The following is a 24108-nucleotide window of genomic DNA, read 5'->3' as shown; positions in this document are numbered from 1 at the left end:
GTTAGTTTGGTTCCATTGTATGGAATTTCTCTGTGTGCTTATTTTTGGAGCAGGTAGGGCTGGGAAACTATGTTTAGTAGGAGAGCCCCTCTATTTCTAATAGTTCCTCTTTTTATTTTGATGTTCCCTATTCAAGTCCAGTCTTAGAAGATAACATAAAATCTGATAGCGAGGTTTGGGGGTTGGAAGTTGATAGTGTAGACAGAGCATTCTCTTTTTCTAGGAGTTGAATCTGTATACAACTAGCTGTTGATTAATATATCCTGAAATGGGAACTGGAGAGAGATTAAATCCATAGCACTTCCCCATTCTGATATTGACTAGTAGTGTGGGGATTGCTAATTGTTTCTTAGCAAACCATTTACCAGAGATGCTAATGAGAGCCAAAAATGGACTAGATTGATTCTGGTCTCCTGTGTTTTCATCCCTGGTGGTGCTATTGAGTAGACAAAATGGCCAAAAGATTTGTAGGAGCAGAGACTTGATTGAAAACTGAGCATTGTGTATTTGGCCTCAGGAAAAATTACTTGTACTTTTTTAAAAGGTATTATATATATGTATATATATTTAAGATTTTATTTATTTCTCCCCACCCCCTTATTGTTTTTCACTTGCTGAGTCTGTTCATCTTCCTTGTTTCTTTAGGAGGCACTGGGAGCTGAACCCAGGACCTCCAGTGTGGGAGGGAGGTGTCTAAATGCTTGAGCCACTTCCATTCCGTTTTGTATGTGTCTCTCATTCTGCTTTTCCTCCCCACGTCTCTTGTTGCTTCATCTTGTTGTGTCAGCTCACTGCACCTGCCCATTCTCTCAGCTTGCTGTCTTCTTTAGGAGGCACTGGGATCCGAACCAGCAACCTTCCATGTGGTAGGTGGGAACCCAGTCATCTGAGCCACATCCACTTCCCACTTGTACTTTATTTCCAATTTCTTTTTCTTAAAATGGAGCTTCAGTGATTTGAAGCAATATTAAAACCAAAGAAAGAATAATCTGGTTGTGTTTTGACTTGGAATATTAGTATATTTGGTTTGATTTGATAACTATATCAAGTATGTTGGAAAAAATAAAAAATAAAACTCCTTGAGTCTTATGTGCAGAATTTTGCATGTTTGTGCATTTATTTAAATCATTTTTCTTTAAAAAAGGAGAAAATATCTTAAGTAGTCTAATGGCTTTTCCTTTTCTTAAAATGTTTATTTTGGCAAATGTGATTTTTTTTCTTTAAATTGAAGAATTATTTCATAGGATGCCAACTTTTTAATTTCATAGACTCTTTAAGGTAAAAGGAGCTTTCAACAGTGATCTTGTTTTAGTTTCCTTGATTCCTCAAGCAAATGCCATACAGTCGGCTGTATTAGCACAAGAATTTACTAGCTCATGGTTTTGCTTTCTCCCTGAAGACTGATGTTCTTGGGCTGGCTGTAGGTGATCCTTGGTCCTGGGCTCCTCTCTTACATAGCAGTGCATGTAACTGCATGTGCATTGTCCTGGCCTCTCCCTTCTCTTCCTGGTTCTGTTGACCATGCTTCTCCTGGTTTTTTCTCTTTATCTGTCTGAATTTAAAAAGACTCTGGTAATAGGATTAAGACCCATCCAGATTGAGGAGGGCCACACCTTAACTGAAGTAACTTCATTAGAAGGTCCTACTTATAATGGGTTCAAAACTGAGTCTGAAGAGGTGTCCTTAATTTCTCTGTCGAACTAGTGCTGTCAGTTCATTCTAACTCAGATTCTCTTTGAACTCTGTTCAAAGGAACTGTGTGATGGAATTTTCTAGTGAGGTTCTCTATCAGGCTGATGCCTCCTTGTGGTGTACCTCCCATCAACAGGACTCAAAAACAGTGAAACCCTCCCCCCAGGGGGATTATACTGTGCCTCATCCTATATTTGTATAAGACAAGGAAGACTAGGTATGTAATAGGACTGGAGCAGAGATATTTCCTTTATGTAGGGATTTGAGGCTTAAATAGCATGGTTGTCCAGAGAAATGTTTAGAAGTTACCTTTGAGAGCACCTATTTCAGACCATTTGTTTCCTTTTACAAAGGATGAAATCAGAGTCTGAAAATGTGACGTCAGTTGCCCAGGTTCAGGTGGGTAGTTTCTGTCAGATGCAGGCTTTAGAGGCAGATTGCCTGGGTTCAAATCCCAACTCTGCCAGTTATTGGCTTGGTAATCTTGAGCAAATTAAGTAAACATGCAGTTCCTCAATTACTTCATCTGTAAAATGGGAATAATAATTATTCCTTGCCTTATATGAGTTCAAATGAGAAATTGTATATAAAGTGCTTAGCACAGTGCCTGACCCATAATAAAGTACTCTGTATATGTTGGTTACAATTATTGTTAATGTAATGATAAACAAAGGCTCTGCATGATCTTATAATATGGGTAACCAATTTTTCATACAGTGCAGTCTAAATAACACCATTGTAATGTCATTCACTCATTTTTCTATCTGAAGATACCTTCAGGATCATGCAGAGCCTCTGGTCATCATGCTGATAGTAATTGAGTATTTACTATGCACCCATGCTCTGTGCTAAGCACTTTACCTGTAGTTTCTCATTGGAACTTCTCTGAGACTTCTCTAAGACTATTATCCTTACAATGGCTGGAAATTAAGGGTCAGGACGCTGACATTGTTTGCTTAACATCACAAAGGTAGTAATTGAAGGAGTTGGGATTTGGACCTAGTCCATCTGCCTCCCAGGCTGGAGGTTCCTACTCCCTTGGCTTTTGTACCCCCAGGACATCAATTAATAGTGCATTGTAGATATAGGATACTGGGCTGAATCTGTGTTTGACCATATGATATTCCCTGGGAATTTATTTTTAATACATTTTATATTTATTGAAATGGAGAAGAAAAATACAGTGACGATACATATATTACCATTGGATTCAATAGTTGTCAATATTTTACCATAATGTATTTTTGAAAATTGTGTTTTTGAAAAAAAAAAACTTTCAAATTATTTCCTTCTTTCTGTCTGTCTGCATTTCTGTCTTTGTCCCGTTCCTTTACCCCTACCCTCAAGTTGAAAGTGATTATAGGAAGTTTTGTATTTTGTCATATGTAATCTAGTGTCAAATGTAATCTAGTGTTAATTTTGCTGGTGGATTATCTATAACAAAGTAAGTAATTTCCTATATTAATTCATGGAAATATAATTGATTTAAAAAACAAACATGGTTATTCATAATAAATTTTGAGGAAACGTTGATATTTTTCAGCCAGAATATACAAATGTGTTCCTTTTTTTATTTTTTTAACTCTCTAGTTTATGCTTTGCTTTTTGAATGACCTGGATTTAACACTAGAGACTCATCTCTGGTTAGTTTCTTAACTACTATGCTAATGCAAAATCACTTAAGGTCCACCTATCCTCAGAAAATGTTTCAGAACCAATTATGACATGTTTCTTGGGAATGCCAGCAAAGCCATATTATCTTTGTTCTAGTTAAAGAGATGATGTTAGGAAATATTAAAAGGTTCTCTATGCTACTGAAAATATTAATCTAATATAAACTATATAAATCAAAATTGCATATTGAAAAGTAGTTAGCTTTATATAAACTCTTCAAGTCCTTGCAGTGAGTTGATGGAAAAGTATACTCTCAGAAGTGTAATGTTTTTAGATATTCTCTGACAAAGATACAAATTTTCTACTTAAATAATTTTATCCTATAGCCTCATTCCATATTAGAATGGGCACAGTTGATCATGGTGTCCAGAATTGCTTATGTGGCTAAACTGAGAGGCAGGTTTTATGCTTCCATCACAGTAAATTTATTGCACTGGTGACAATGAGACTTGAAACTTTTTTTTTTTTTTTGGCTTATGGCATGAGTAAAAACTAGATGTAACGAGACTTTTCAATATTAAAAATAGATTAAAAGCTAGTACATTTTAGCTCATTTGCCACAAACAAATATACTCTTTCTGGGGAACTAAAGTTAATCATTTGAAGAAGTTAGGTTCCAAGAATTCTAGTAAATAGGTGGGAAATTTCTGAAGTGTACATCAGTGTGTCCTTACACAAGTGGAGATGAAAAGAAGCCCATCTAAAAGAACTGTGACAAGGATGGCTGACAGCAGTTGTGGATTCTTTTTTAAAGGGCTATTTTGAAGATAAATCTTATTCAAGTTCAGAGGAACTAAGGTGACTGATAAACAGTGAAATGATCACATGTTGAATTCCTTAAGTAAAAATTTATTGACTTATTAAAAAAATGAAAAAAATTTATTGACATGATATTGCTTAATGCTACACATAACTAAAAAGCTCTTTATATTGTAGAAATAAATTAATTAGCTTTCTCCTTTGGTTGGCCTAATTTGCTATCTTTCAAGAGCTGCCTAGGCATAATGCTTGTCTGGTTGGAACTGGTTTTCATTGCCAGTTGGTTTTTGTGGTATTAGGATCTGCAGATGTCAAAATACTATGCTTTGTTTACTGCAAAATGCAAAGTTTGATTAAGCCAAGTGGATTTACTGAGGAAGGAGTATTAGATGAGGAGAGCATATGATAGTGGACAGTCTGTGAAACTTGGGATAAGGAAGACACTGGTCACAGCCCCAACTCTGTCATTGGTGACCAGGATCAAGTCACTAATCCAGTGATTCTTTTTCCCCATCTGCAAAAATAGGGAGGGCCTAGCTCCTGGGTTTGCTTTATGAGAGAACAAGTACAAAATGTTTTGAACATTAGATAGTGTTATAGGAATACTGCTATGTCTATTAGATGCCTCACTAACAACTATAATTGCAGTTAGAGAAAGCAAGAAGAAAATTAATAAGGAAGGCGATTTTTTTTTAACTTGATGTAACCTAGGCTTTGTAATTCTCAGATGAAACATTATATTTGAATAATTTTTAAGGCTCTCACTTGAAACTGTTCCCTTTCCTTTAAGCTTATTGATGTGAACAGAGGCCTTTTGTGATTTTTGTTAATTTTTTGTAAATATCAAACTATGAGGATTAAGAAGTACAGAACATAGACTTTTATTGTGTTCTTTAGTTCATTTGTTTGTTTGGTTTTTTTCAGGAGGCATTCAGTATTGAACCTGGGACCTCACACGTGGGAAGCAGGTGCTCAACACTAAGCTAAACCCACTCCCTTTAATTTCTTTTTAATAGAGGAAATAATTTTTATTGATATTTCATAGTCCAGAGTTAAGTACTAGTTGATGGCATCTGGTGATATTTCATAGTCCAGAGTTAAGTACTAGTTGATGGCATCTGGAAGTGGAGTGGAGCTAGATAGATGTGTCTAGCAGGGATGGAAGAGCAATGAGAAGCTCTCTGTATAGTATAGTAACTGCCTATCCTAGAAAGCTAGTCATGGTGCTGTGAAGGCCTAAGAAGTGTAGACTTATGTCACAAGAATGGTGTAGAATCATGACTACCTACTTCTGCTTTAAGTGGCTTACCAATGCAAGTGTAAGAGTTTTCCTTGTGCTGTGAATAATTTTAATTGTTGACAGGAGAAATTCTTAATCTCTTATATTTCCCACTGCTACAAGTATTGATTTTGGTAGTTCTTACCACAACTTCCTTGGAGGCCATGTTTGGTTCTGTAAGGATCAGTGTGGCTGTCAGATAGAATTCAGGATGGAGTCCCATGTTTGGACCTTGAGGGTTGTGGGAGAATAGCCACAACTTCAAGGGCACTTTCATGGGACGGTTGCTGTGCTTTGTAGTAGTAGCCAGCCTCATAAGGAATTTTCTACAGTTTGTCCTTATACAATGTGGGTGACTTGTTTATGGAGGTTCAGATGCCTCATTTCACCTGTTATGCTTTAATTCTGCTACATTTAGTTTTCACATCCTGAAGTGTTCTTTATAGATGCTGGGCATATAAACTTTCAAATGTGAAACTATTCTAATATTTGCATTTTGTCTTAACTTGAAATAGAAAAGTATTAGTGAATTAAAATAATACAATAAATTAGCACTTTGGAATAAAGTTTACTTTTCACAGAAACACTAGTATATGATTCTCAGGAACAGTAAATACTATCATAAATATTATTAAATAAATCCTTGTTGGCAGACCTCGGAGGAGAGAAACAGAAAGGAGCACCAAGTAGCATTTACATCATTTCAAGTGATCATAGAATTAAGGTACATGAAGGGAAGGAAACATTGTGTGCTGATTTTCTATGCTTAAGACTGTTCTAAGGCCAAAGAGCTTCATTCCTCAAGCATTCAAACTTATTTCAAAGCTAAGATCAAGTACAGGAGGAAAGAAGTAACTCCCTATCTTCAGCAACTCAATGCAACTAATTAGTCATATGCTACGAAATGAACCAGTGCATAGAAGTGTGTGACGCTTAGTAGTAGTAATCATTAAATAAATGAATAAACATTTAAATGCATGTTATGATAGTTTTGTCCTTTATCTCTACAGTACAGTATATTTAACATCTCTGAGACAGATTATCCATTCTAGGATTTCTTTACAAGATATCCATAGATTATGAAAACATAAATAAATGTACATAATGCCATAAAGAACATTGCCAGTTTTAATAATATATTATCTGTGTTTCTAGACTTGATGGACACCCTGTGTCCATCCTATGACCCTGTATTTGTAGGTTTTAGATACCCAGAGGTAAGCAGGGTTCTTGTTTTGATATAAAAGGTTTATGAAAGCCAATAGATGGGAACATTAGCTTACCTCCCATGAATTAATTTTTTCTCACCTCTACATTTGCTGTTCATCTTATTCTGTTAGTTAATTTACTTTGTCATGGTGGTCAGTTTTTGTTCTTGACTTCCCAATGAAGTTACTAATATTAGAACTGATCAGACTGAGGGTTAAGATAACTGACAATAACACTTAGGAATATTAAGGATTGAATTCTCTGATCTGAGAGGTTGACAAAGAGCAGGATATAGTAGGCCCATTCAGCCAGGTATGTGAGATTGGTAAATGGAGATGTAAAGGGCAAAAGGTTTTCTATCTAAATGTGGTAGGGTTTGAGGACTGATTAGAGATTGGAATACTTTAGAGGAAACATTTTAGTGATCTGACAATCTAATCTGCTATTCAAAACTTAGGAGTCCTAGTTCTTAGGTTTCTTGTCATTTAGATAAGCAGCAAATAAAAGGTACAGGAGGTAAATGTGCCCAAAAGTGCCTCTCTTTTGTGATCAGGCATGAAAATTTTTTTCCCTTGTTTAGACTAGAGAAATATAATCCAGATATTCAGGGGATTAAAATACAGTGAAGAGGGGAATGGATGTGGCTCGAGTGTTTGAGTGCCTGTTTCCCACAGGGGAGGTCGCGGGTTCTGTTCCTGGTACCTCCCCGCCCAAAAAAACAACAAGGAAACAAACAAAAACAAACTACTCAGGGGAGCCAATGTGGCTCAGTAGCTGACCACCGGCTTCCCACGTACAAGGTCCCGGGTTCAATCCCCAGCCCTGGTACCTCAAAAGAAAAAAGAGAATACCAATGAAGTTTATGAAAGTTTGGGGAAAGACTGAGAGAAATTTGGGTCATTTATTATAAATATGCTTATATGTGTTTGCATTTGATTTTATGGGTATTCAAGTCTTTGCCACATCATTGTTTAAAGAAGTTATAACCATGGGAGCAGATATAGCTGAAGTGGTTGAGCTCCTGTATCCCCTGTACAAAGTCCTGGATTTGATCCCTAGTTCCAGTACCTCAAAAAATAAATAAATAAATAAAATAAAATAAGTTATAACCAATAGCAGAATCACAAGGTCAGATAAATAGTTTAGAAGAGTAAGTGTAGATAGTAGTTTTGTTAACTCCATAGCTATTACAAACTTTCCCAATGAAAGGGATGATATTTACATTGTTAAATTTCTTTTGACATCTTCGCTTGCTATCCTTATTCATACACTTCAGCTTTTGTGTGTTGTATTATTTGTTATGTCCTTCTCCAAACAAATACAGCTACAAATACAGGGGACCCTGAATGCCAAGCACTGGCCTTAGCCTTTTCACATAAATTACCTTATTTAATCCTTGCGCATCCTTGTGAATCAGGGACTGTTATCCTAATTGAGACTTAGAGACCATTATATGACTAGTAAGGAGACAGAATAGGAATTGAAACTCAGATCTTTGGATTCCATGTCTAGTTCTCTCCTTCTACTATACCTGCTTGCTTCCTATTCCTGTCCCTCACCATCTTTCTTTCTTTCTTTTTTTTCTTTTGAGGTACTTGGGCCAGAGAGTGAACCTTGGACCTCATATGTGGGAAGCCAGTGCTCAACACTGAACCACATCGGCACGCCTGAGTTGGTTTTTCAGTTTGTTTGCTTGTTGTTTTTGGTTTTGTTTTGTTTTTAGGAGCCACCAGGGACCTAATCTGTGACCTCCCATATTGGAGGCAGGTGTTCAGCTGCTTATACCACATCTGCACCCCTCACCATATTTAAAAATGCCTTTGATGTTGGACTCTTTCCCCAGTCTTTCCTGTTCCCCTCACCCCACATTGTCTTTATAGCATGTGTCACTATCTAAAATGAGCTAGTTTCTTTTATATTTTATTTTTCTGCACAAGAATGTAGCCTCCATGAGGACAAGGACCTTTTCAAGCAGTATTTCTGGGGGTTGTTACAGTGCCTGGGATATTTTAGACCCATGGTAAATATTTGTTGAATGTGTTAATGATTCACATTAACAAATGTTGATTGAGCATTTATTGGTTATTTGCATGTAAAATACTAGAATGTGAGCTTACTTATTTATTTATTTATTTAGGTACTGGGCTGGGGATTGAGCTCGGGACCTTATATGTGGGAAACTGTGCTCAACCACTGAGCTACGCCAGCTCCCCTGAGTTGTTTTTTCATTTGTTTGCTTGTTGCTTGTTTTTGTTTTGGGAAGCAGGCACTCAACAACTTGAGCCACATCCACTCCCCAAGAGTATTTAATTTTATAAACTTTTAACCGGCCTCCATTGAGGGTCAGGCACTAGATGTTGAAGTTGAATCATATCCTGGTCTCAGAGAGCTTCCTGATAAACATGTTCTGAAATATAGGGTAATAAAGTCTTTAGGAGAGTGTGATGTTCACAACAAAGAGAGCCTGTACTTGAATCATAAGAAGAAATGCTTGATTTGTGTGTATATGGTTGGGAAGTCTCCAGGAAAGTCTACATTTAAAAAATATTTTTGAAGTTTTTTGATTTTCAAAGTAATACATATTCACTATTGAGAACTTAAGGAGAAAAAACTTCAAAAGCATAAAGAAGGAAAAAAAAAAACATTTACCCATTATTCTACTACTCAATGTTTTGCTGTGTTTCCTACTAGTTATTTTTATAAGTATGTATAATGTGTTTTATATAATCAAGAACATTCTGGGGACGCGGATTTGACTCAACAGAGAGAGCATCTGCCTACCACATGGGAGGTCCAGGGTTCAAACCCAGGGCCTCCTGACCCGTGTGATGAGCTGGCCCATGTGTAGTGCTGATGCATGCAAGGAGTGCCCTGCCACACAGGGGTGTCCCCCGCGTAGGGGAGCCCCATGTACAAGGAGTGCGCCCGTAAGGAGAGCCGCCCAGTGCAAAAATGCAGCCTGCCCAGGAGTGTGCCACATACACGGAGAGCTGTAGCAGCAAGATGATGTAACAAAAAGAGACACAGATTCCCCATGCTGCTGACAAGAATACAAGCGGACACAGAAGAACACACAGTGAATGGACACAGAGAGCAGACAACCTGGGGGAGGTGTGGCGCTTGGGCAGGAAGGGGAGAGAAATTTAAAAAAAATAAAACTTAAGATCATTCTGTGGGTGGCGGACTTGGCCCAATGGTTAGGGCGTCCGTCTACCACATGGGAGGTCCACGGTTCAAACCCCTGGCCTCCTTGACCCAGCGTGGAGCTGGCCCATGCTCAGTGCTGATGCGCACAAGGAGTGCCGTGTCACGCAGGGGTGTCCCCCGCATAGGGTAGCTCCCCGCGCAAGGAGTGTGCCCTGTAAGGAGAGAGAGAGCTGCCCAGTGTGAAAGAAAGTGCAGCCTGCCCAGGAATGGTGCCGCACACATGGAGAGCTGACACCACAAGATGATGCAACCAAAAGAAACACAGATTCCCGTGCCGCTGACAACAGAAGCAGACAAAGAAGACACAGCAAATAGACACAGAGAGCAGACAACTGGGGTGGGGGGGGAGGGGGAGAGAAATAAGTAAATAAATAAATCTTTTTTAAAAAAATCATTCTGTGTACACAATTTTATAGCTTATTTTTTAGTATTTCATACTGTTAAACTCATTGACATTTAAAATTTTATTCAAATATATCATTCATACATGAACATACATAAACAGTAACTGTAGAGTAAAAGTTGTGAACTTATAAAACAAACATGCATATCATCATATGGGACTCCCATACATTACCCCACTACCAATACCCTGCATTGTTGTGAAACATTTGCGTAAACATTTTTGATGATTGCATAATATTCTGTCCTAGGAATCCATCATAGAAATCCATAATTTACCAAATTTTGTTCCCTATATGGATGGTTTAGGTGGTTTTCAGTTTTTTACTATTAAGTACAATGCTGTAATGAACATTTTTAGACATTCTAAAACTTTAATTAAGGCTGAATGTGTAGAATTCCATTAGGAATGGGGGATACAGCAAATAAGACCTTTGATAAAGGGAATAACAAGTGCCTAGGTAAGAAATAACATGGTGTCCTCAGAGAGCAGAAGATTCAGGTAGGGGTGAGGGGAGTGAGAGATAAGATTGGAAAAGTAAGAGAGCCAGATCACAAAGGGCATTTTATGTATTCCATGCCTTTCACTTTGTTGAACAGGGACTTTGCAGGATTCTTAAAATGAGACAGATAGCCTTCGTAAGACTTTTAAAATTGGTGAGTGAATCGTTCAAATTTTTGTTTCAGAAAGATTATTCTAGAAGGTAGAGTGTAAGGAACTGCACACAGACAGTTAACATGTGAGAACCTAAAGTGATGAAGAAGAGAAATAGGAGGTATATAAGAACTTGGTGATTGCTTACATGTGGGGAATAAAGGAGAAGTAGCACTGTAGAATGACTCCCCAATTTTTTGGTTTAAGCAGCTGGGGAAAAGAAAATTATCTAGAGGTGAAAATACGTAATAGTGGCAAATTAGAATTTTCATGACTTATGAAAAATCTGGTGGGTTAGAGCAGAGGGACTTCAGAAGGTAAAGCTGTGTGTTGGGAATATTTGAGCATGTGGTTTGACATCTCTTATCCATCCATGCTTTTGTGTGATTCTTAATGCGTAGGAAGGAGAAACTTAATAGGATAGATTACTTCTTGGACTACATATTAGAACTCTAAACCTGAGAGAAAAAATAACTACCACTCTAAGTCAAGAGCTATTTCTGATTCTAGGCTGATTTTTAAAAATTTTTATTTGTTGTACCCTGAGAATTGGAGTATGTGTTAGTCGATGAGTCATCTTGTTTGTAGTAGCCTGGCATTGCAAAGAACTATAAAGAATTGTTAACCCATTAATCATATGGAGGATCACAGACAATAAAAGAAATGAAACTTGACATCTTTTATTATTTAAGTGAATAAACTTACTGAGAGGTCAGTGGCTGTTATTAACCAGGTTGAACTATCATGAATAATATCTTAGCAAAGTTGAGATTAGACTTTATGGAATTTAATTTTGCTGCATTCAAGGTTTAGTTTTTTAATGGGTATAAACATAAAAAAGGTTTTGAAGCTTGGGGTCCATAGAGCCATAGGAAGATGGACTTTCTTAGAGGAAGGGATGAAGTGGGGTGGAATAATGAGTACCACCAGAATTACATGTTGTGTATTCATTTGTATTTCTAGGGAGAGGGGTAGACTATAGTGTTCATTAAATTTCCAAAGGGGCTCATAACTCAAAAACAGATGTAGAGTAAAAACATTGCTACATGGCACCTAATAAGCCTTGGAAAGATTTTTTAAGCATAGGCATCTCATACAATTTCTCTTTCTCCTTCCTCATAGCCAAGAGAACTCCTGCTTAAAATTAATTTGAGAATTAAAAAAAAAAAAGGGTTTTGACTCCTTTTTAATCTAGCTTTTCCTAAAGCCTTCAAATTATTTTTTTTATCAAACAAATAATTTCTTGGTTCTCATTTCATTGGTTAACATGTATTTAATTAAATTATATAATTACAGTAATACATTGTTTTATTAAAAAGGTTTGGGGACAAACCTTAGCGTCTCTAAATAAACTTATAGCTCATCTGATGGGACCAAAGTTTATGGGCTTATTAGTTACTGGTTTTGAGTGTGCTGTGGACACTTTTTATATGGAAGATAGAACTCATTAGTTAATCTGGAAAGTCAATTAATAGAAGATTTGTTAAGAGACTTCAACTATAGTACATGCTTATGTATTTCAATTAAAAAATGGAAGGAAGTTTTGAGAGGGATGTTTCATTATTGGTATAAGAGATACAACTTAAAAATATTGACTTTCAGGAATTGCTAATAAATGATCTCCTTTCTGCAGAAGAACATTTCACTTCCCCCTTCATTTTGTTGTGGGTATGAACTTAGATGGCCCATTCCTACTATTACAACATAATGGAAGGAGTAGGCAGTAGAGCTAGGGGAGAAGATAGGAATTGGGGGTTTGTGGATTGGAGGGATAGTTATCAGGACACTACATCCTGGATAGATGTAATAGACCTGCAACCCATAGAGAGAAGTGCACTGACCTTGAGATTTACACCTAGAAACAATGTTGGTTAGATGATCTAGCTTTTTTTGTTTAGCTCTGTACCCAGTTAACTGTTACTTATATGCTAATGTGGATATCTAACCATCATATATTATTTTGTTTTGATTGGTAAAAAGCAAGTTTAGCTATAGAGCAATCGCTTATACAGTTTGCTTAAGATGCAATACAGTTTAAAATGTATGCCATCAAGACTTGGTAAGAGGGGAGCAGATGTGACTCAAGCAGTTGAGTGCCTGCCTCCTACATGGGAGGTACTGGGTTTGGTTCCTGGTACCTCCTAAAAACAACAAAACAGACACCAAGCAAACAAACCAAAAAACCAGCTCAGGGGAGCTGATGTGGCTCAGTGGTTTAATGCTGACTTCCCACATCCCAGGTCCTGGGTTCAATTCTAGGCTCTGGTACCTAAAAAAAAAAAAAAAAAGACCTGGTAAGAACAATTGACCAGGAAAGTAGATGTGGTTCAAGAGACTGGGCTCCTGCCTACCACATGGGAGGTATGTGGTTTGGTTCCCAGTGCCTCTTAAGAAGACAGTGGGAAGTGGATGTGGCTCAACAGAGTGTCCGCCTACCATATAGGAGGGCCAAGGGTTCGAAACCCAGGGCCTCCTGGCTCATGCGGTGAGCTGGCCCACACGCAGTGCTGCTGTGCGCAAGGAGTACTGGCCCACGCAGGGATGCCCCTGTGTAAGGGTGCCCCCCACACAAGGAGTGGCCCCTGTGCAAGGAGAGCCACCCTGCACAAAACCACAGCCCAGGAGTGGTGCCACACACACAGAGAGCTGACACAGCAAGATGATGCAACAAAAACAGACAGCCCGATTGTAACGGCAAAGATCAACAAGGAAGGATGGTCCAAGAATGAGCCCCTAATACTGATGACTATGCTTAGGAGCCTGTGTGCCTGAAATATGAACTAGGCCTAGAGCTGTAGGGTGCCTAAGAGTTACTCCTGAGAGCCTTCCTGTTGCTCATATGTGGCCACTCTGTAAGCCAAACTCAGCATGTAAATGCATTACCTTCCACCCAATGTGGGACATGACTCCTGGGGATGAGCATCCCTGGTGCCCAGGGATTACTACCAATCACTAACTGGAGAAGTAACTAGGAAGAGACCTTGAATAAAAGGGTCAACTCAGACGGGCAGAATATCTCAGCCTACATGTTGGATCAAGTGATAAAAACTGCTCTTTGACCTTGAATAAAAGGGGGAAATGGCACAGACAAATGAGTTGATATGGCTAAGAGTCTTCCAAAAAGAGTCAGGAGGTCATCAGAGGGGTCGCACTTACGCACACCTCAGCAGGACAACAGAAATAGCCAAAGTAGATACAACCCTAGGTACTGGTTCTCCTGAAGGCTATGGAGATCCACAGGGATTTATGGTCATGGCAGATGGATTTGGAGTTCTGTGCCATGTCAGAGGGCCCTGCATTGGAATTTGTACTCCTGAGTGATGGAGCTGGACTCAGATGTGACTTTTCTACACATGCCTCTTCTGTCACTTTTACTGAACTCGTGATTGGCACTAGGGATGGTCCATACTCAGGAGACTTGAATCTCTGGACTGCCCATGAGCCAGCTGGGCCCTGAGCCTCAGCAGAGTGGTCACTCCTGCTCTCTGGTTCATTGGTCTTACGCAGGTCAGCTAACAGGGAGTTGAAGATGGTCAACTACCACACCAGGGAATCAAGAGTACCTACAACTGTAAGCAGAGGAATTGCATCCATCATCCACGTGGAATCTAAGTCCCCTCTTGATCTAGAGGTGGAGAGGACATCACCATCCCAGGGTCCACAGAATGGAGGAATAAAATATGGACTAGAGTGAACTTACTGATATTCTGCTATAAAACTATTGTGACGAGTAATAGAAGAAATTTTAGCATCAAGGTGGAGAAAGTGGCCACAGTCGTTGCTGAGGGCAGGGGGAGGGTAGAAGAGATGTGATGTGGGGACATTTTGGGATTTTGAGTTGTCCTTAATGATATTGCAGGGTCAGATGCTGGACTTTATATATCCTGCCATAACCCACTGAATGTGCTGGGGGAGAGTGCGAACTACAGGGTAAACTATTATATGTGTAGTGCAGCAGTGTCCCAAAATGTGTTCACTGAGTGTGATGAGTGTGCCACAGTGATGAGGGAGGTTGTTGGTGTGGGAGGAGTGGGGTGGGGGGGTGGGGGTATACAGGAACCTCTTATATTTTTAAATGTAACATTTTTTTCTGTGATGTATATATCTTCAAAAAAATACAGTTTACAAAAATGTGGTGGGGGGTGGGGAGTAGGTTATATGGGAACCTCTTATGTTTTTTTTTTAATGTTTTTTAATGTAACATTCCTTGTAATCTATTAACTTTAATTTTAAAAAATTTATACATTGCAAAATAAAAGATATTAAAGGGAAAACAAAAAAAAACAAAAACAAAAAACAAACAGTTTCCTGGGATATGGTTGTATAGGATATATTTGTTTGCAAGTAAAAGAACCCATCAAGTGAAAGAAAAAAAAAAGACACAGATCCCCAGTGCCACCTGATGAGAATACAAGCAGTTACAGAAGAGCACACAGCAAATGGACACAGAGAGCAGACAATGGGGAGGGGAGAGAAATAAATAAATCTTTTTAAGAAAAGACAGCAAGTTGGTACAATGGGCAGGTGTGGCAAACTGACACAACAAGATGATGCAACAAGAAACATGAAGAAAAACACAAAACAAGAGACACAACAAAGCATGGAACAGAGGTGGCTTAAGCCTAAGATTAGGAGCCTCCCTCCCATATCAGAGGTCCTGGGTTTGGTTCCTGGTGCCTCCTAAAGAAACAAAACAGACACAGCAAGTGTAAACAATAAGGGGGTGGGAAGAGATAAATAAATAAAATGAATCTTTTAAAAAAAGAATAATTGACCACACTTTTGCCTGTTCTGAACTTTTTATCATCATATTCTGCATATACTGAAATTAAAGCAGACCTTGTATTTTCTTGTTTTTGTTTTTGTTTTTTTTTGGATGTAATGGGGATTAAACCTGGGACCTCATACATGGAAAGCAGGCACTCAATCACGGAGTTACATCTGCTCCCCAATGAGAGTTGTTTTTTTTCATTTGTTTTGTTTTTAGGAAGTACTGGGGATCAAACCCAGGATCTCATACACAGGAAGCAGGTGCTCAACCACTTGAGCTACACCTGCTCCCCAAGAGCTTGGATTTTGTTGTTTGATTTGTTTGTTTGGGGGAGGGGATGGGAGTGGTTTTTAAAGTTGACAGTTTAAGATGAAGCTTTAGTAGGTGCTTCTTTTGCTATAGTTTTCATTCAAAGGGGAAAAAATTATCTTGGGGAAAAAAGATTTTATTTAAATCTATATAATGGTATTACCAACATAGTTAAAATGCAGTTAAGAAATAGTTGGCTATTAAAATGCAAATCACAATCTAAATACTTTGAGCCATTTTACAATGATGAAGAAACTGATATTATTTTAATAGATGATTTTATTTGATCTATCAACTATGGCATGATCCAGAATACGAAATGTTATTCTAGAATAGCTGTTTTAAAGCTGGCGAATCATGCAGGTCTTTTTTCATTTAAAAGACAACAGGGGAAAAAAAATGGATCCAGTGTAGCTCAGTGGTTTAGTACCTGTTTTGCCCATATGAGGTCCTGCGTTCGATCCCCAGTACCTCCTAAAAAAAAGACAGTGGGTTATTTGATGTTCTTTTAGGCCTAAATTCTGTTAAATGTGAAACAGAAAAGACAGAAACTATAGCTTAATGTCAAAAACTCAAAAAATGCAGAAAAGGAACAAAAATTTCTTGATAGTGAATGTATCCCTTCACATTGTGGTATATAATGTAGGTTTGAAGCTGAAAAGTGGGTTGGAGTGACATTACATTATAGGGACAGAAATAATAAAGAATGGATTGAATATTGGGATGTCAAAGGACATTGAAAGACAGTGAAGAAAATTTCAGAGAATAGGATAAAACTAGGTAAAAGGATGCTTCAGCTTTTCGTTAAAATAATTAAATATTCAAAAAGGCAGCCACTTTATACATTGCAGATGTTATGCCATTGCCCAGTTTATTCTTCCAATTTTATTGAGGCAAGTTATAGGTAAGTAAGTTGGCATCAGGGATTTATAGTAAGAACTTTCTTTCAGGGAAAGTCAAAGCAAGTTCAAAACCCCATCTTGTGGGAGCCAATGTAGCTCAGGTGGTCAGGTGCCAGCATACCCCATACGAGGTCCTGGGTTCAATCCCTGGCCCTGATACCTAAAAAAAAATAGATAAAATAAAAAACAAAACAAGAACCTAATTTCTCCAACTCTGTGGCATGATCATAATATTCATGATGCCCTTTAGATACATCATGTGGGACGCAGACTTGGCCCAATGGATAAGGCGTTCCCCTACCATATGGGAGGTCTGTGGTTCAAACTCTGGGCCTCCTTGACCCATGTGGTGCTCGTCTGTGAGCAATGCTAACACGAGCAAGGAGTGCTGTGCAGTGCAGGGGTGTCCCCCATGTAGGGGATCACCATGTGCATGGAGTGCGCCCCGTAAGGAGAGCCGCCCAGCGCGAAAGAAAGTGCAGCCTGCCCAGGAATGGCGCTGCACACACGGAGAGCTGGTACAACAAGATGACACAACAAAAAGAAACACAGATTCCCAGTGCCGCTGATAAGGATGGAAGCAGTCACAGAAGAACACACAGCAAATGGACACAGAGAGCAGACAACTTGGGGAGGGGGAAGGGGAGAGAAATAAATCTTAAAAAAAAAAGATGTCTTTGTACATGAATTTGAAGATAAGAGAACATAAATTAGAAGTAGATGAGAAAGATGAGCTAAAGGTAAAATATAAGGGTAGGGATGCAAAATGGAGTCCAAAATTAGAGAAATAGTGATGTTACTTATTATGAAAATAGTTAAGAGTCTTGAGTGTCTGGCCTTGCCATGTGGATTCTCCTGCAGGCAATGGGGGCTCTGAAGGACTGTAATCAAGGTAATGGCACAATAAAAATATTTATTTAGAAAGACCAGGCAGGTAGATCTAAGAAATGTTTGTGCCTATACAGTGCAGCCTGGGTGCAAGGCAGGCTTGTGAAAGGGCTACAATAGTTGGGTTTAGCACTAATCTAGGAAGGTGTGGTGATCCTCACTAAGTAAAATATTGTTATTACTGCTGGTTGATGAAATGGAGGATTTGAAGGATGGTTCTGACCTCTTAGGCTTAAAGTAGTATTTACTTTCGGCCTCCCCCCAACCCCCCCTCCCACATCTTTCTCCATCCCCATGTATCTTTGCTCTAGCTAAAACTTGGTGATAACTTTGTTTCCTATACCATTCTCCATGGCTTTTGTCAAAACCCCATACATAGGCAGTGAGTGTAGCTCAGTGGTTGAGAGCCTGCTTCCCATGTATGAGGTCCTGGGTTCAATCCCAGGTACTGCCTGAAAAAAAACAAAATTAATAACAACAAATACCCATACACAGGACACCAGGGAAAACTGTTGGCCGTACAACTTTGGATTTTTTAATGTTTCTGAGCACGGAGAGTAGTACAACCTTGACTGAGTCTCAAGAATGTCTCAAAAGGGGAGAAGTAGGGTGCTAAAGAATGGAGACTGGGGCTAGTCATAGAGTGGTTTTAGAGCCCAAGTTAGTAAGCAGGGTTTGGGCAAGGATTGGTCAAAATTTGTAAACTGGCTGAGTTGCTGGAATAGTCAGTGGTCTTTGGAATACAGGAATTCAAACAGATTTACTGTTAAATCTATTTTCTTTGTAGCAGAGCTGCCCAATGGATATAGATCCAAGCCATATAGGTAATTTTAATTTCTAGCAACACACTGAAAAAGTAAAAGAAAGAGGTAAATCATTTTTAATAATATTATTTAACCCACTATATGCAAAATACTATTTCAACATGTAATCAAAATAAAATTATTGAGATACTTAATTTTTCTTTGTACTAAGAATTTGAAATCCAGTGTGTATTTTATACCTACAACATATCTCAGTTTATCCTAGCAACACTTCGGTTGCTCAAAAGCCACACATGGATAATGGCTACTATATTGAATGGTGTAGGTGTATAATCATCTTGGAATATATGAATCTGAATAAGCTGATATTTAAAACAGTTTGAGCTTAGATAGTTTTATTTCATGTCATGATTTGGCAACATTTACCTATATTGCAAGTCATAGCATAGTTTTACAACTTGTGATTTCTGTTATTTCTTACTTTTATGCATAAACCTGTGATTTTTCCATTAGCATGCTGCCATTAATAAAGTATATTATATAGACATAATCTATAGTTTACAAAGAGAATGTTAGAATTTTTCCATCAGACTAAGGCTTCTCTTCCAGTAGGTAGAATAGTTCATCAAATTTTGTAAAGCTATGGAGTATTTTTTTCACATTTACAAAAATTTTTTTAATTATCTTTTTTTAAAGTTAATAGATCACACAAAATAGAGAGTGTTTTGAACAACAAAAATATTGTTCAAAAATGTTAGAATGCATATATTATATGACCACTGTTTCTTTACATTTGACATAGTACTTTCTCATGTATTTTCACTTGTTATTGCTAAAGATATTCCTAGGTATTTTCTTTGGGCTTTTATATTTACATGTTAAGTGGAATTTTAAAAAGATTTTTCACTTCCCCCACCCCCACCTGTCTTTTACTGCCTGTGTCCATTCGCTGTATGATCTTTTTTTTCCAACATAAGTAATTACTTTTTAAAAAATTTCTCTCCCTTTCTCCCCCCAAACCCCCGTTGTCTGCTCTCTGTGTCCATTTGCTGTGTGTTCTTCTGTGACTGCTTCTATCCTTATCAGCGGCACTGGGAATCTGTGTTTCTTTCTGTTGTGTGCAGCGCCATTCCTGGGCAGGCCACACTTTCTTTTGCACTGGGTGGCTCTTCTTATGGGGCGCACTCCTTGAGCGTGGGGCTCCCCTACATGGGGGACACCCCTGCACTGCACAGCACTCTTTGCTCGCGTTAGCATTGCTCACGGACCAGCTCCACATGGATCAAGGAGGCCAGGGGTTTGAACCACAGACCTCCCATGTGGTAGGCAGATGCCCTATCCATTGGGCCAAGTCTGCTTCCCTGTGTGATCTTCTGTATCCATTTCTCTCTCTCTTTTTTTTTGTCCTCTCATCTTTCTCTTCTAGGATTCAGGGGGATTCGATCCTGGGGATCTCTGATGTGGAGAGAGGTTCCCTGTCAATTACACCACTTCCGTTCCTGGTCTCTGTTGTGCTTCACTTTTACTCTCCCTTTCATCTCTCTTTTTTGTTGCATCATCATCTTGCTGCGTGACTACTTGCGCGGGCACTGGCTCACCACACAGGCATTCATGTGGGCACTCAACTCACCACATGGGTACTCGCATGAGCACTCGGCTCACCATGTGGGCACTAGCTCACCGTGCAGGCACACTTTCTCTTCTTCTTTTTCACCAGGAGGTCCCAGGTATCAAATCTAGGTCCTCCTATATGGTAGGGGAAGGCCTTATCACTTGAGCCACATCCACCTCCTGGAATTATTTTATATAAGCATAAATGAGTTGTGAACATAATTACAAAAAATCAAAGGAAAAATACTTCTTAAAAGTACTATATATCTATTGAAATTTTGCCTGTGCCTTTTATTTTTCCTCGTGATTACTTATTTTTGTTTTCTAGGCTGCTGAATGCAGGTACCATGAATTGGGTTGGCTTAAACAATGAAAATTTATTACTTACAGTTTGAGGCTGAGAGTCATTCGTTTATGAAAGCAATGCTTTCTTCCAGAAGACCAGAATGATCCTTGTCTCTTCTGCCTCATGGCAAGGCACATGGTGGCATTTGCTGGTGTCTCCCTCCTTTTCTGGGTTTCTTTGCTTTCAGCTTTTTGCCTCAGTGGATTTCTCTGTCTCCCTGTCTGAATACAGTCTATTTATAAAGACCTTCAGTAATAGGATTAAGGTGAATGAGGTGGGTCACACCTTAACTGAAGTAGCCTCATCAAAAGGTCCTACTTACAATGGGTTTACATCCACAAAAATGGATTAACTTTAAGAATATTTTTTTTCTGGGGAACATACAACTTCAAATCACCATACTACAGTATTCAATATTTTAATATTACCCTTTAAATATATTTGTATGCATGTATAGAATATTATCCCTCCTTTCTTTTGGTCTTTAGTAACTTTCCTATCTTCTATTATTTCAAAAATAATTGTTGACAATTTTTCATATACCTTATATATTCTGTTCCACTTAGTTGAATGCAGTTTATTTGCTACTTGCCTCTTCCATAATTACATAGTTTGCTGCCTACAAATCATGCCTGATTTTTTACCTTGGTTTGTTATCGCTTCATTTTGAAAACAGAATTGAAGTTCATTCAGAATTTCCATATCATAATATATGACCACCTTTACTTTCCTTCTTGGTGACAGATAGGACCATTCATTTGTTTATTTTATTTATTCAATACTTGTTTTGTGCTTACTGTGTGCTACATAGTGTACTAAGTTCTTTACAAATATTATTTTTATAGCATCCATGTAAGGTAGATACTGTGGTCTTCTTAATATTGCTGTAAGGTAGGTATTATTATTATCCACATTGTTCAAATGAGGAAACTGATTTCACAGGGAGGTAAAAGAACTTGTCTAGTTCTATTAAAATTCGGGTGCTTATAATGTGCTGTGATTTATATATTTTTACTCTTGTCCAACTCCAGAGAGTTATAATTTTGGTATCACTGGTCATCCAAGTGAAAAGACTGATACTCTTGTATATACAGTTGTGCAAATAGTGAGTTCTGTTTGCTTTTCCTTTTCATTTCTTCTTGATTTGTCTCTCCTTTTCCTTTCTCTGGCAGTTTGAGATTATTTTATGAATCCCAAAAAGAGAAAGATTGTTTGTAAACTAATCTATTCCTCTGGGTATGATACCCTTTGATTGCAATAAATTCAGTTGAGGGGTCTTGATTAGATTACTTCATAAGATTGCTTTAGGGCTTTTGATTGAACTTCATCAGTGAGTCATGACTCAGATCGAGTCCCTGCTACCTTACTGAGTCTGATATAAATGGACTCACATGGATAGACAGAAGAAAATAGGAAACTGTCATATTTAATTAAGTGATGTGAGAGGGAGGATTGCATAAGCACAAAGCCGCCTAAGAGGGTGGGCCCATGGAGCAGCTCAAGAGGCAACCAGCCCTGCTGTATGCCTGATAACTTAAAGTTCAACTTGAGAAGAGACAGGAACAGCTGAGGCTGATACAGGAGGTCCGGAAAGAGAAAAGCCCTTTGCCGCCTTGCGGCTGATATCAGGAAGAAAGTGAAGCAGTTGAGCCTGAGAGAGGAAAACGGTGGGGAGGGCAGAGACCAGGCAGAGATTACTTGCCATCTTGCTTTCACACAGCTGGCTTTGGTGAGAAGTCGGGTTTTTCATGGTCTTGGAACTGTAAGTACCCCAAATAAATACCCTTTATAAAAGCCAACACATTTCTGGTACTTTGCATTGACAGCCCTTTGGCAAACTAACACATCTTCCTCAAATTGTGCTTTGAAAGTCCCCTTTTGATTCTTTGTTTTTGGAATATTTTATGTACCTTAAAATCTTGTGAATGAGGACAATCAAAACACTGTATAGTATTTGTGTTCATATATGTAAGTTTTTAAAAATATTGTTATCTTTTTATGTAGTAAGTGTTCCCATGACATTTTGGAAATACTCATTTCATTTTGGTAAACTGAGTCAGTTAAATAACCCTCAGTAGCTTATCTTAAAAGCAACCTTGCTGTATTTACTTTTCTTCCCCCTCCCCTATATTGGCTCCCTAGTCTGTCTGCTTGTTGTCTCTGTGCATTGCCTCTGCTCGTTTCCTCTGCTTGTTGCATGTGCTCATTGTGTCTGCTCATCTTATTTAGGAGGTACCAAGAACTGAACCCGGGACCTCCCATGTAGGAGTGGGCGCCCAGCTGCTTGAGCCACATCTTCTCCCCTGTAATTACTTTTCTAAAGCAAATTATTATTTCAAGTTTTTCACTAAGTAAATGGTTTCTCCTAAATAGGGTTTGCCGCATAAATTGAAGCAAAATATCAGGTTGATTCCTTTAATAGATCTGGTGAAGGAGCCTGAGCAGGAGGTTGAAATTTTAGAATCAAAAGATGCTTTTGAATTATTTGTGCTTTTGCTTTCCCTTGTTCCTGTAAAATTCAGCTTAAAAAATAAACAATACTTTGAAAATTACATCTCTCTTTCTTTCACATGTATACCCCATACCAAGATGAGGAGAACAATAATTGTTAGACAGTAATAGATGAAAGTTGTTAATTAGGAATGATTCTTAACATAGAGGCAGTAGAGCAGAATGGTTTTAAGGCTCTAAGTTGCCTTGGTTTGAATCTTGGCTTAGGTACTTTCTGTGTGCTCTTTATCCCTCAGTTTTCTCATTTGTAAAGAGAGTAATGGTATTTACCTCCAGGCTTTTTGTAAGGAGGAAATAAGATAAAACATGTAAAATACTTAAAGTAGTGCTGGGCATATAGCCAATATCGATCATTTCTGCCATTATTTAATTCCAAGAGTTTTTGTTAGCCCCATTGATGGTTTAAGAAGAGGAGAAAGGTTCTGGACATGTTGAAATCAAGTAGGACATGCTAAGTAAGATGCAAAGTAACACCTTATGAGTTTCAGATGAGCAAGAATGTGTGTGAAAATGCTTCTTGAACTATAAAGTCCTCAATAAATAAAAAGGAATAGGAAGGTATTAGATTGTTTGTGGCCTCAGAATGCTGGATTGTGAATATTTACAGGTCTTGCTCAACAAATAAAGGTAATGTTTCCCTGTAAACCCCCAAAGTTGGGTATTAGGAAAAATATTTAAGGTCACAAGAAAAGTCTTTAAAATAAAGTCAGGTTCTTTTGTGGTAGAATCTGATTCTGAAATTATGTGCATTCACACACAAATGAACTCGATGCAGTCCTTAAGAAAGGGTTTGCTAAACTACATTCTTAAGGTTAATACTTTTCAAGGATTTGGTAAGTATATATTTACATAGAAACAACTGGCTAGTTATAAGTAAGTCATATATCTGTTTACAGACTATAGCCTGTATATGCTTTGAAGAATCTATTCTTTTCTTTTTTAAGATTTATTTCTCTCCTCTTCCCCACCCTCCCCCTGCAGTTGTCTCTGCTCTGTGTCCATTCGCTGTGTGTTCTTCTGTATCTGCTTATACTCTTGTCAGTGACTCTGGGAATCTGTGTCTCTTTTTGTTGAGCCATCTTGCTGCGTCAGCTCTCCATGTGTGTGGCACCACTCATGGGCAGGCTGT

General features: G+C 38.3%; 1 protein-coding gene and 1 non-coding gene across 10 annotated transcripts in view; both read left to right on the top strand.

Moving 5' to 3' along the window:
• The window catches only part of CPEB3 (cytoplasmic polyadenylation element binding protein 3), a 238494-nt gene that overhangs the window by 44226 nt on the left and 170160 nt on the right, over positions 1–24108 (top strand). The window lies entirely within an intron of this gene.
• LOC111761784 (small nucleolar RNA SNORA1) lies at positions 3691–3826 on the top strand. Its single transcript, XR_002795047.1, has one exon. It is a non-coding gene; the product is annotated as a small nucleolar RNA SNORA1 (small nucleolar RNA).

Source organism: Dasypus novemcinctus, chromosome 6 (assembly GCF_030445035.2).
Source record: "Dasypus novemcinctus isolate mDasNov1 chromosome 6, mDasNov1.1.hap2, whole genome shotgun sequence".
NCBI lineage: Eukaryota > Metazoa > Chordata > Mammalia > Cingulata > Dasypodidae > Dasypus > Dasypus novemcinctus.
This window is presented reverse-complemented; position numbering and strand designations above follow the sequence as displayed.